This window comes from Plectropomus leopardus, chromosome 22 (genome assembly GCF_026936395.1).
Source record: "Plectropomus leopardus strain MGB_pleo_1.0 chromosome 22, ASM2693639v1, whole genome shotgun sequence".
Classification (NCBI taxonomy): domain Eukaryota; kingdom Metazoa; phylum Chordata; class Actinopteri; order Perciformes; family Serranidae; genus Plectropomus; species Plectropomus leopardus.
In genome coordinates, this window is record NC_142197.1 from 13,555,123 (window position 1) to 13,567,717 (window position 12,595).

General features: G+C 38.1%; 1 protein-coding gene across 1 annotated transcript in view; it reads left to right on the plus strand.

The window, feature by feature from the left end:
• Nucleotides 1–777: 777 nt before the first annotated feature.
• Nucleotides 778–12,595, plus strand: part of LOC121961381 (monocarboxylate transporter 2) — a 33,360-nt gene continuing 21,542 nt past the window's right edge. The window contains exon 1 of the mRNA XM_042511352.2: nucleotides 778–1,057. The gene's annotated coding sequence lies outside the window, so the exon portion shown is untranslated. The remainder of the gene's footprint in view (nucleotides 1,058–12,595) is intronic.

The window sequence follows — 12,595 nt, forward strand, 5'->3', positions numbered from 1 at the left end:
TTAAAACTTAAAAAGTGATCTGTGGACTTATTAAAAACAATGTTTATTATGCGTGGTCGATGGTAAAAGTAAATAGACGTTCCTACTGATAAATAAATTTCGTATAACTGGTTTAAACTTGGGCAGAATGTTCAAATTGTTTCGATTGGTTTCTACATTTTTTGTTTGTTTGTTTTTTGGATAACTACAGCATTTTAACAACCAACTTTTTTCTATTTATGAATTCCTTTATTCAGCTCTACTCATTGGCATACTTTTATTCATTAGTCATTTATTTATGTTTCTACATGTTACTGTATGTTAAAGTGTTTGTGCACAGCAAGCTGTTTAGAAAAAAACTGCCCCTGTTGGGATTAATTGTCTGAATCAACCTCTAGATGTCTAGAGCTGGTTGGCACAAAACAATTTTAATAACATATCACTCATTTTATAAAATATTTTTGTACATTATAATATATTTCAACTGGACCTTAACCTTTCATTAACTGCTAGTTAGAATATTCTAACATAAATTATGCCAGAGAAATACAGCAGAGTGAAAAGTGTCCCAACCAACCCTGGTCTCCCCTAATTATCCTACTTGCTGCCTTGTATGGTCCTGTGTGATTGCAAATCAAGTGCATGGGAAAAATCTTGGGTTCTAAAAAAAACCCCCAAATTTTCTGTCATTTTATAAGCCATCTGTTAATTGTGAATGGAAATATTTAGTCCCAGCGTTTGTCTCGCACCGCCATTTTCACTATCTACACGGGACACAGCAGAAAGAAAAGGCACAGCACCAAGGAGGAGGGGGTAAGGATCTGTGGATGTAACGAGTAACGACTGCTGAGTATGACTGAGTCAATCCTCCGGAGCTGCTCTGGTCTAAAATAGAAACGGAGGCAGGCAGCGCCGCCCTCCACAGCCCGCGGCACTTTCACGTCAGGCAGCGGCTCACTCAGGAAATTCAAACACAGAGCCGTCCACAACACAGACACACGCATCTCTCTGCTCCAAGGTCACCGCGCCTTCACGGCAGCCTGCACAGGACACACACACACCTCCATTCCCCCCACAGGTAAAGTAACATTTAATGCCTGTTTGTCGCTGACGGCGCTGAAAGACGAGCTGCCGGTGATCGGGAGGATTAACCGGGCTTTTCGGCGTTTTCGTGACGCCGCGGTATGCAGAGATGAGCATGTGCTGCGATGAATGAGAAATGTACCAGGAGAAAGGGCTTAATGCTGCGCGAGGGGATGTTTGAGTGCATTTCGTGATGCGTTCAGGAGCCTTTGGAGAGAGGTACAAATGCTCATCCGCGCTGCCAATGCTGCGGTCAATTCCTGGAAGAAATTATTTGCATACAATCTTATTTTTAAAGCTACTTTGACTGTGAGCGCCCGGTTAAGTCCATGTAGGCCCCGGCTGGCATTTAAACTGGCTTCATCCGGTCCCTATCCTTACATCAGCAGCATCATATGATGAAGCTGCAGTGCTGAGGAATCACTCTGCATCTTGGCAGACCTAGTTTTACAGATGGAGGGGTGCAACTTTTGCAGGATTTCTCAGACTGACAGATGACAGTGAGTCTATTATTATCCCAGAATGGGATGAGGAGTTTTTCCCCTCTGTAGGTTTTGGCACAAGATGAGGAGGTTTTACTCCAGGTCAGCTGATGAGCTGTAAAAATAACTTCACGTCACTAGTTTCCCCTGGAAAATGTATCACTGCTCTGTTTGTTTAGACAGACCAGTTCACCCCTAAACAGGCCTCTAATCAGGCCAGTCAGATGTTAAAATTGAAATAAACATCAGTTTTTATTAGCCTCTCTTTCAACTAGATTGTTATAGAAGAGCCTCGATAATTTAAAGTGAATGTCCTTTTTACAAAACAGCAGCCACTGTGGCCAAAAGTAACAATTATAAGAAGTCGGACTCAGCTAAATGCTAACCCATGCAGTATGTTCAGATGGTGTTAGAAAAAGTCAAATTATTGTATTTGAGCAACTAAAAATGTACTTTTAAAATCCACGAAAACATGTTAGTTCTACTGAAATCATACTAAATCAAATTTCTCAAATGTGGACTGACACATATAGATAATTCGGTTGCGAATCGAGCTACTCTTTCATTTAAACGCCTCAACTGGACCTGAACTGGGCCTAGGTGTTCTGTGCATGCTCCTAGTCGCTGCGCCAGGTTTGTCTGTTACTTATGCAAAATGGGTAAGGCAAATAAAAAAAAAAAAGTATTGAGGAGGGAATTTTGGCTTTGGTGAGGGACATTCAACTTTAAATAGAACTATTTTGTATTTGTTTTAAATATTAAAAAGTCACCTCCTTCCTCTGATAAAGTTAGTACAGTCCCTTAGAGGATTTGGGCCAGGTTTAGGTAGGGGTAACAAATATTATAATGTTGTGGATGGGGCCGCAGCAGAGCATGTTTTAGCCACCTAAAACAAAAAAAAAAAAAAAATCAACATCAGTTTAAGTGTAGACTATATCTGAATATTTGGTCGGTTTTTGCCTTACACAACAGCTGATTGAGGCAGCAGTAGACCAGTGACTCCTCTATATGGTGGCGTTTTTCTCAGTGGAGTCTGGTGTTTTTGATACAACGGCTTCAAATGCTTGTCGGTAAGGGCTGCCTTATGGCAAGGTAAAGCAGTGAAAATATTCTAATTACAGCGTGCATTTAAATTGATAGTCAGACAGAAGTATGTCCGACTCCACCACGTTAGGTGGGCCTTTTTTTGGGCCTTAACTTTGCTAACTTAAACTAATGGTTGAGGCTGGATCAAAACGATCGTTTTATTTTCATTTGTAAGAATAATGTTATTTAGTCTCTCAAACATTACACAGTCTTGCTCAAAATGTAGCTGGTTAGCTTAGCTTAGCACAAAGACTGTAAACTCTGTCCAAATGTAACACAATCCATATCCTTGCATCTAAACTCACTAATTAACACCTTCTATGTACTTTGTTTAATCTGTACACAAACTGAACTGTAATAATGACACTTTGTGGTTTTATGGAGGTATGAGATGGACTATTTCTTGGCCAGGTGCAGTCACTTCCTGGAGCTAAGCTAACCTGCTGGTGGTAGCTTATATTTACCATACGCATATGTCAAATTGTTCCTTTAAAGTCACAGTACCTGGCAATCAGAAGTAACCCATGGTAGCAGGACAGCGTTGTCACTGTTGCTGGCTAAACCACCTCTATGTTGCAGACAATCCCACTCCCCTGCTCTAAATGTTGTAAACAGCTCTTTTAAAACATTTCTGTAGTTTGTCAGAACAACACAGTTTGCACCAGCTTTCTATTGACATGAAAGTTAGTTTTCAGGTTGTTGAGATCATTTTGGAAGATACATTATTTGACATGATGCTGTTAGTATTGGAGAAGGCTCCTTTGGAACTACAAAGGAAACTGTGATTAGTGACTATAAAAATACATTGATGGATGGGGGTGTCACTGATTCTTTTAAAGTTAAGGTTGCTCCTGTTGACGTCCAGTTTTTCTAGTTCCTGCCCCTTTTCTAAAAGGTGAGATGGTTTGCATTTTTTTCTTCTTTGTTCTGGCCTTGTTTTTCTTGCTATTTATGTTGTCCTGCATGTAGTTTCTGTGTGCAGGTAACCTAAACATTCTTTGGTTGTCATTGTCCACACTCTTTGTTTCCCACAAAAGCAGCAGCGCCTCAGATTATGTGGGCAGGAACATTGGTGGCAAACTCTTTTTTGAATGACTGTGATTCACTGTTTTAAAGGTCGACATTTTTGTCATACTTAAATTACCTTATTGCTGAGGTAATTCAGATACACTGTATACCACTGACAGCTGACGGACAGGGTTGCGCTTCATTGCACCTTGTGGATATGTATAGTTTTTTTGGTGTTTGGATCAGGTTTCAAGATCAGGACCTCTTTCCATGTTCCCTGAGTGAAGTTTATTGTGGATACAAACGTGCTGTGTGCAAACAACACCACCTGATACAGAACAAGGCATTGTACTCCACATTGGGAACATAAGTTAATATTAAACACTTAATGATCTAAAAACTAAAAACCTAAACATTCAAATTAATTAAAGGTTTTAATACTTTGGGAAACTTCAGTAAGCCCATAAATACTGGAGTACAAACTTTAATTTTTAGCTGTGTTTGCTCTGGAAGAACATTACCTTCCTTCTGTTGTGTAAAGATGCCTCCAATAGATTTCATGCCAAATCTGACCCCATGTCTAACAAGAATATTAGATAAAACAGAATAAGGAAATACCGAGACTGATAGAAGCTGACAGACTCTCACCTCTATTTTTATTTTTTATAATAATTCTTATTCGTGCATTTGAATAAGTAGTGTGATTATTTTTGGGAATAAAGATGCTACACATCAGAGCATCTGTAAATCTACCAGCATGTATAGGATTTCCACTGAGGAAATAAAAACTTGAAGTTTGTCCTCTGTTATTTATTGGTTTCAGGTTGATTTTTCACTTGGAGAATGTCCCACTCAATATGTATGTATGATAGTAAAAAAGTTACTAAATCAATATATGATATATAGATATATTTATAAGGTTTAATGTAATAACTGTAAATCAAATCCTAGCTTTAAAGCAGTAAAAAGTGGCTAATAAGTGATTGTTAGGGTTTTAATTTGGCACTTTACCACCATGATATTATGTCAATCAAACTGTGTGGGTAAATATAAAAGGACAGTTCACCCCAGAATAAAAAATACCAGGAAAAAAATGGAAGCAAGGCTGATCTGCTTTCCTGTGCCTAACTTCAAACTTTGGACTGCATATACTGAATTTAAAGCATGTCTGCAGCTGGATGTGTGTGTGTATGTGGTGACCAGCACATCAGTTTAATCTCCACAGTCTAAAGATACTCTATTACCATACAAGCAAATATCCATGCTTTTGTCTCAAGTCATAAAAGCTGAAAAAACAAAAGATGTAACAGAGATCAATGTCTCTGACCTTCATGATGTGTTCAGAGGTGTGAAGTGAAATGGGAGCTCTGGATTGGATGTTGAATGTGGGTGTTGGCAGACCCACATGGAAAAAGTGAAATGGATGGACTTCCTAGTATGCTATTGTGATGTTGTATGTAGGTGATGAAAAGGGGGCTGTTTTTTAACAAATGAGATGTCTTGATGTCAAACTGTCAAGGAGCGCTGCATAAATGTGCCTTTTCTGTCAGTAAATCAGAGGTTGGGAGAATTATTCTGTGTTGGCAGAGGCTTGTGGTCAGAGGTGTGCTGACGGAAATTTATTGGACCACTTAAAAGTTTTTTAATCAAGGTTCCGTCTCCAGGAATTAGCACTTCAAAGTGTAGAGGCTGACAATTGAGTAGAAAGGGTATTATAGTCTTAGTATATTTTATGGGAAGACCCCCTGCCTGGTGGCCTTTTCCTTGATCAGAAAGCAGCTTTCAGAAGGAGCCATTGTTTCTGTGGTATTTCTCCTGTTTTGTTGGTGCTCAAGATCAAGGACAAGTGTGTTTACTGGATCAGATGCTGATAAGAGGAATGAAACGTGTGGTTCAGTCAACATTCAGAGTCTTTCCGATTGGGTTAATGATGAACTATTATGAACTAAAACAAAGTGGGCAGTGTTACTCGAAGGTTACCTTAGAGCTAAGCTTGCGTTGCCATAACTTTAAGTCCCATGAGACTTGGGTTGGGGGTGGGCAGGTGTAGTGAGGGTCATGCTGGCAGCTGCTGACTTTAGAGGTCAAGTTTCCTTTTGTAGAGTCTGACAGGGCTTACAGCACCTGGTTATCTAAATGACGTTTAACTGGAATTATTAAATACTTCTGCTGTTCTAGGTCTCAAAGCTTTGGAGACGGAGCGTGTTTTTTCAAAGATATATACCAGAAAAAATTAAAATAGATAGACAGGTTAAATAGAAATGTCTTCTTGCCCCCTAACTCTGATTCAGTGAAGTTTCCAGCCTACCACCTGTTGGCTAACCTTCAGTTGCCCTTCACTACAGTTCAAGTCCAACAAGGCTTCACAAAAGCCCACATTAAGGAACCATTATTGAGTATTCTCTTAATTCACTGCCTGACCTTTGACTATCAGTGAAAGTAGAAAACTCCATTTAGCAAATAAGAAGTCAAAAGCTTTAATCAGTGTAGAAAATGAAAGGGAGGAATTCTTCTTCCTCTGAATGGTACCTCTGCTGTTCTTTTCTTTCTACTTTAATTGCCACTAAAGTCTGACTTCAAAAAGTCGAACTGCATTGAATTCGATGTCCCAATTACTCTCAAAATACAAAGTTAGTTCCATTCGCCCCAGAAAATTATAATAAACCTTCACATGAAAGTAATAATTTGACAAACCTTGTTGTATCTCGGTGGTGTTTGAGAGTTACTGCCTCAGTTAAAAGATTTATAAGGTTTAATGCTGCACTAGTCAATATTTTTATTTTGGCAATGAATCAAATGACTGTGTAATGTGAATAGTCTGTTGTCATTAAAAGGCCACTGATAATTTGCAATCCCTCTCAGCTTTATAGAGCTTTTTTCAGCGTCTTTCAAATATTTTTTTTTATTTTGCGTCCCACAGCTTTGCTCAGTCTCGTGGCTCTCATTAGCTAAACTTCTAGAAACAGGCAGCTGTTTAAGTCAAAGAAGGCTCAGTTAAACCCAATAGCACATATCTTGAGTGTGTGGGCCTATATGAAAACAATAGGCATGGGTGTTTTGACGTATTTTTATCAATTGTATCCATCACAACTATGATTAAAAAAATAAATCACAAGGCCAATCGATCTGTTTTAATCAAATATTCACTGGACTAGCGCAGCTACAAATACAAAAACCAAATCCGTCACCACATTAGCACTTACGAGCCTGTTTGTTACTGGTAGCCTACCGACAATGTTATCTTCACTTCACCTGTTCAGCTGAATTTAGCAGTTTAAATAGCAGACACTTGACTGTCCTGCTCTTTCTACAGACATGCAAACTATTCACAGACACTTGTCTCAATCACTGTAGTGCACTACTACAGAATGAATCAAGGGGAATGGCTACTTCGTGTTATTTTTGGCATTAAAAATGATTTTTTTTGGCCTGGCTGGGTTCCTGTTGGCCTGGCAGCCCACCAGGCCTGCACCATTATAGGGGAAACACTGCTTTGTTTTTTCCTGTAATGGTTACTTATCCCTCCTCAGACCCTTCCCTATTTTACCAAATTTGGATTTGTGGCTTTGGATAAGTCAGCAACTTAACATGTCTTAGTATATGAGCTGTGGTTGCCTCAAGCCATTTCCCTTTAGCTACATCCATACACACTTCCTTTACTGAAACTCACCTGAAATACAACACTGGGGTCTTTGCTTGAGAGATCCTGTGTCTCTCCATGCTACAAGGAATGAGGCCCTTTAGGCTCTCAGCCAAGACACTAGGTGATGTCCTTAGAGGAGACAAACACATACAGAGTTGCACTCTCATAGAGTAGCAACGTACAACACAGCCTGATGAGCTTGTGCCAGTTGGATGATTTGATTATAGAGACACTATTTTGGTTCCTGGACTCCCTCTGTCTCCTTGCTGCTCACACACTCCGCTCTGTTGTTTAAATAGGCTCGCCAATGAAGCCAATTCAAGTACATGAGGGGGACAATGGAGCAAAACACACTGCATGCTTGGCCCAGCAACACACAAGGACAAGCCTTAATGTGTGCGTCTCCATGGTTTGTGTGCTTTTAACGGTGGGTCTTTGTACCTGACGGTCCTGCCCAGCTTCTAAAATGGGAGAATTTTCTCCATTAAGTGAATTCTTGTTGGTCAAACAAACCATTTTAGCACACAACTGTATCCTTGCTGCTTGTGATGAATTCTGGTAATAGATTTTGACACTAAAATAGATAGATAGATAAATCAGTGACTGTAATCCTTTGTTTTGAGCCATGATTGTGATTTGGCTGTAGGGATGGTAATGTCTGTTTGTTAGTTCACCACTTTGTTTCCTGACTAAAATATCTCAACAATTATTGAGTGGATTGCCATAAAATTTTGTGCAAAAAATGTATTGTCGGCAGAGCATGAAGCCTGCGGACCTAAGTGGTTCCCAGACTTTCCTTCTAGTGCCACCATGTGGTTGACATTTTTTATCTTGAGTAGATAAAAAAAAAATGATTATGATTAGATTATGATTAAATTTGTATCCATTAATTGGTGATCCCTTAACTTTTCATCTTACGCCATCATGTCAAACTTTCAACTTCAATAAATCATCCTCAGCTGTACTTTGTGTTTAATGCAAATCAGCAAATGCTATTATGCTAACAGACTAATATAAGACATTGAACATGGTAAACAAGATATCTGCTGAAATCAGCATGTTAACATTGTTTTTGTGAACATGTCAGCATCAAAGTCTGTTCTACACTGATTGTGCGTTGGGCTCTGAGACCTCTGCTGAAAAGCCTGTGACCTACACTCTGTTCCTTGAGGCATTCAGTGTAGACACTAAAGGAGGACAATATACGGTATAAAATAATGGACGTAGCTACTATGTAAAATGTGTTTAGAGGAAAAACTGAATATCCAACTCCTTTTTTTCTGTAAAACCAAACACTGAACAATCATGTTTTAGGTGACAAAAACATTAAAATTAACATTCATGAACTAAGAACACTGAACCAGTGATGGCTTCACCTTTCCTCTGTGAATCTGGGGTTTAGTCATGGTTACATTACCTAACTAAAGGTGTCGACTTGTTAATGGATGGCACACACCTGTCACTGAAAGTGTCCCCTTCCTTAATTATGCTTAAATTTAACCCGTAATAACATGAGAAAGACTGAGTTATATAAAAATTCACCACTGTAGAGTTGTCATGAATGCAGAAATTATCTATAAAGACCAAAACCATTTTTTGAACCAGGCTGTAAACATGCTGTTAAGTTGGCCATTTAAACATAAGGATCTAAGGGGGATGACTCGCTCTTGGATCCAGCCTCAAGAGGTCATTCAAGGAACCTCTATTTTTAGCACTTCCATGCAGCTTCATTTTTTAACATCCGATGCTGCTGCTTGTGATGACTTAGGACGTTTTTATGTGGTTGAGAATGAAAACAATTTCCCTAAAAGGACTGACAAAGTTATTACCGGATACCTCAACTATCATGTTCTGTTGGTTGCAGATTTGAAACATAATCTGCCTAATTTGTCTCTCAAGTGAAACTGAGCTCATTCCAGTGGGTGTGGATGGAGGTGTGGCTACCAACAAATCAAACCGGAGATTATAGATATTTACAGGCACCGTACAGTCACCAGAGTTTCATTTGACTTAGTCCTTACCTGTGTTTTAATGCACCTTTCAGAGCACTCCAGCTGTGATTGCTGCCTGTCAGTCACTCCTCTGTCAGCTTCTCTTTTAGTTGGTGTTGTCAGGTGAAGGACACAGCGGAGACGGCACATTATGAGGATCCGGGCTCCTGAAGTAAAGAGGAAGTGTTGACATTGTAGTAACTGAACAGTGACTTTGCTTTGTTTGACTTCTTATATACTTATATGGTTGATCATAAACCAAATTCTTCTAGCTTGTCTGGAAGTGTGCCTTGTCCCTTCTCCTTAGCTGCTCTTTTATGGTCAATCTGTTTGGAGCTTCATATTCGAACCCATCAACTTAAGCTGCTTATGAGTTCTGAGGTTTGTCCGTGCATTGTCGTCACGTTCAATCAATCAAAACCAGTATCTTCACTGAGTGCTGCTGCGGACAGTCTGTAATCTGATTAGCGTGGATTAGACCCACTCTATGGAAAGGCATAATCTCTAACTTTGATTAAAGGGGCAATACAAGGGATATACACAGAGGATTATTTCCATTCACCAGGACAGTTTTAGCACAAGTTAGAGATGCTTTGTTAGTATTCAGTCATCCACACAGTTAAATCCAGATATAATTACCAACCCAAATGTTTCAATGCGACAGTACCTTCAATGTGTCGGCCACCATAATTACAAACTGAAAGACAAATTTAGTGTTTGCAAAATGACTACAAGTTCCCTTTTTGGTCAAAATTTGCATTAGTTAAAAGGAATTAATTCCCAAAATTCACAACCTCAATCAGTCCAATTTTATTAATTATTGTATTAATTTTTAAAAAAATGTTTTCTCATTTTGGAACACATTTTGTCCCATTTCTGTTCTGTCTATTTGCTCATTAAATTATAGATTTAGACTCATTTTAAATTAATTTTTATGCAAATAAACATGCAAAAAAGTATTTTTTCCATTTTTGTTTGCTTTTAAATCTGATAATTGAGAAAAGGATTCAGCACAAAGTGTAAAAGATTAGCAGTAAATTAAAGCTGCACTGCTTAATATTTGTATGTTACTAATGGATTAAATGACTGTGATGTTAAAGGGAGCCACTTATAGTGACGAATGAGCAGAAAATCATCACCCAAATCTTGCATCTGAGGCTTAAAGTCTTCAGGCCGTTTTGGTTTTTGGCCCAAAACTTTGATGTTTAATGGCTACTTTCACTGTGCTTTTTGCAGCAGACATGTTATTTTGCAAGAAATATAATATAATCACTTTACATTACCTGCCCAGCACTAAACAGCAGACAGACAAAGTAAAAACGTTTAATGTATAGGGTTGGTGCCAAAACCTAGTACTAACACAGCACCGGTTCCACCGGACCGAATCACAATTCAGATTTTGGTGCTTAATTGTTTTTGTAGTGAGTATGTATGCTTATAACCTTGTATGAAGATGATAAGTGACAGTGAGGCCGTGGTCGCCATAGCAGAGAGTATGAAGTTAAATGTAGCAAATTATACTGTGTCAGTGAATAAATTCTACGACTCCTCATGACTCAAGACAAGACTTGGTAGAGAGACAAGACTGTTAATGTGGACCAACGATTCTCAATCTCAGCTGTTGAGATTTAATCGTTGGGTTAAGTTCTGTTTCTTATGTGAATTTGATAATAGTTTTTTGTATTTATTCATATATGCAAGTATACTCTAAACTGTTAATATATTGAAATTGTTACTATATTGTTCAATTTCAAGATCAAATTCACCTTTGCCATAAAAAAAGCAGTTCTATAATGTTGCTGCCCATCATTTTGGAGAAATTGGTACAGTTTTATAAGTATTGCATCGACATTGCAATACATTTGTAGCTTTGTTATTGTGTAAAGGCTCTGAGTAAGGTTATTTATAGTCATTGGAAACGAGTCATGCTTGGAAGATTTGGGTGTGGACTAATTGGACACAAATATGAACAGTGCTTCCTTCATTGATGTCCCCATTTAAGACTGGATGAAAGATCAGAGTAATCGTTCCTCAAAGCTACGTAAAATGTCAAATTTGCCTTTTTTAAGATCATTTCAATGGAAGTTAGAATTTGCCAACATAACTATAATGGAGTTAGTATACCTTGAAAAAAAAAGATTTTCAGTATTATTTTGATACCATAGAGAAAATTGACATTGAGGGCATTACATTTAAGATTTTTTTGAAAAGGTAAATATAACAAGACGACTTTTTTTCTTGGTTAGTAGCAAAGAACAGCACAATTACTGTAGTAAACGTAAACAATAAGAGAGAGTGAGAGCGCAGCAGGTTCTGGTGTATCAATATTGCAGTAAAAAAGTAATAAAAATGTTTTAATTATTCAGAATCTATATTCATCAATAAAACTAAAACTACATAGATGTACAACTTAGAATTTACATGCAAAAATAAAAAGATCTGTATATAACTATTAAAAGGTGATCAGACTCTAAATCATCAGTGAGGACTTGCTTAATTATTTTATAAATGTTTTAACAGTTACTGATTCAAAGCCCTGAAGAGGTTTATTATTATTTTGGTGGCACTCTGCAGCCTCCATAAAGCCCAGCAGCTGCAGTATATTTTCCGAATTTCTTCAACCTGTAACTCTCTAGTGACAAATTTATGTATTTAAAAACTTGGCCAGTGTGTGAGTCATCCCACTAATAGCCTCCTGTTGACACTTAGTGTAGATCTCAGTATGTGTGAGTCTGTAACGCAACCTGATCTGGCTAGGGTGCCAACAAGGAAAGAGAATGACATAATTTATTGATGCTGTTAGCTGATGTTCACGGGTCATTTACAGACACTCTGAAGACTGAAGTGTTCATTTCCCCTGTAAGGCTTTGGTGTTCGTAAATGAACCTTGCTGCTGTAAAAAGAGTGTAGTGTTAGTTCCTATTTGTCAGCAACATAAGGACTAAAGCAACTTTCGCTTTGCTTTCAGAAAATTCAACCTGCTTTTACGACTTATGATCAAAAAGCTTATTTGCTCTTAGTTTCAAATACAAACACGACATGTTTTTGTACAAAATCCAAATGTTTCTATGTAATTATAATATGTAATGCTGGATTATAGGCTTTTATTCCAGTGTTGTGCAATGAAGGTTTAATCTATAAACAAACATATCTCGTCTGGTTAATAAAAATAGTAATACATGGTCTGCAAACTACAGGCTGGTAGAGTATTTGCTACAGGTAGCCTACAGATAGATCTAACAGGATTTAATTATTTCTGGCTCTGCTTTTACAGTCTTTGAAGGCTGCTGGAAATAGAGCATCTTTGCTCTTTTTGTTGCAGA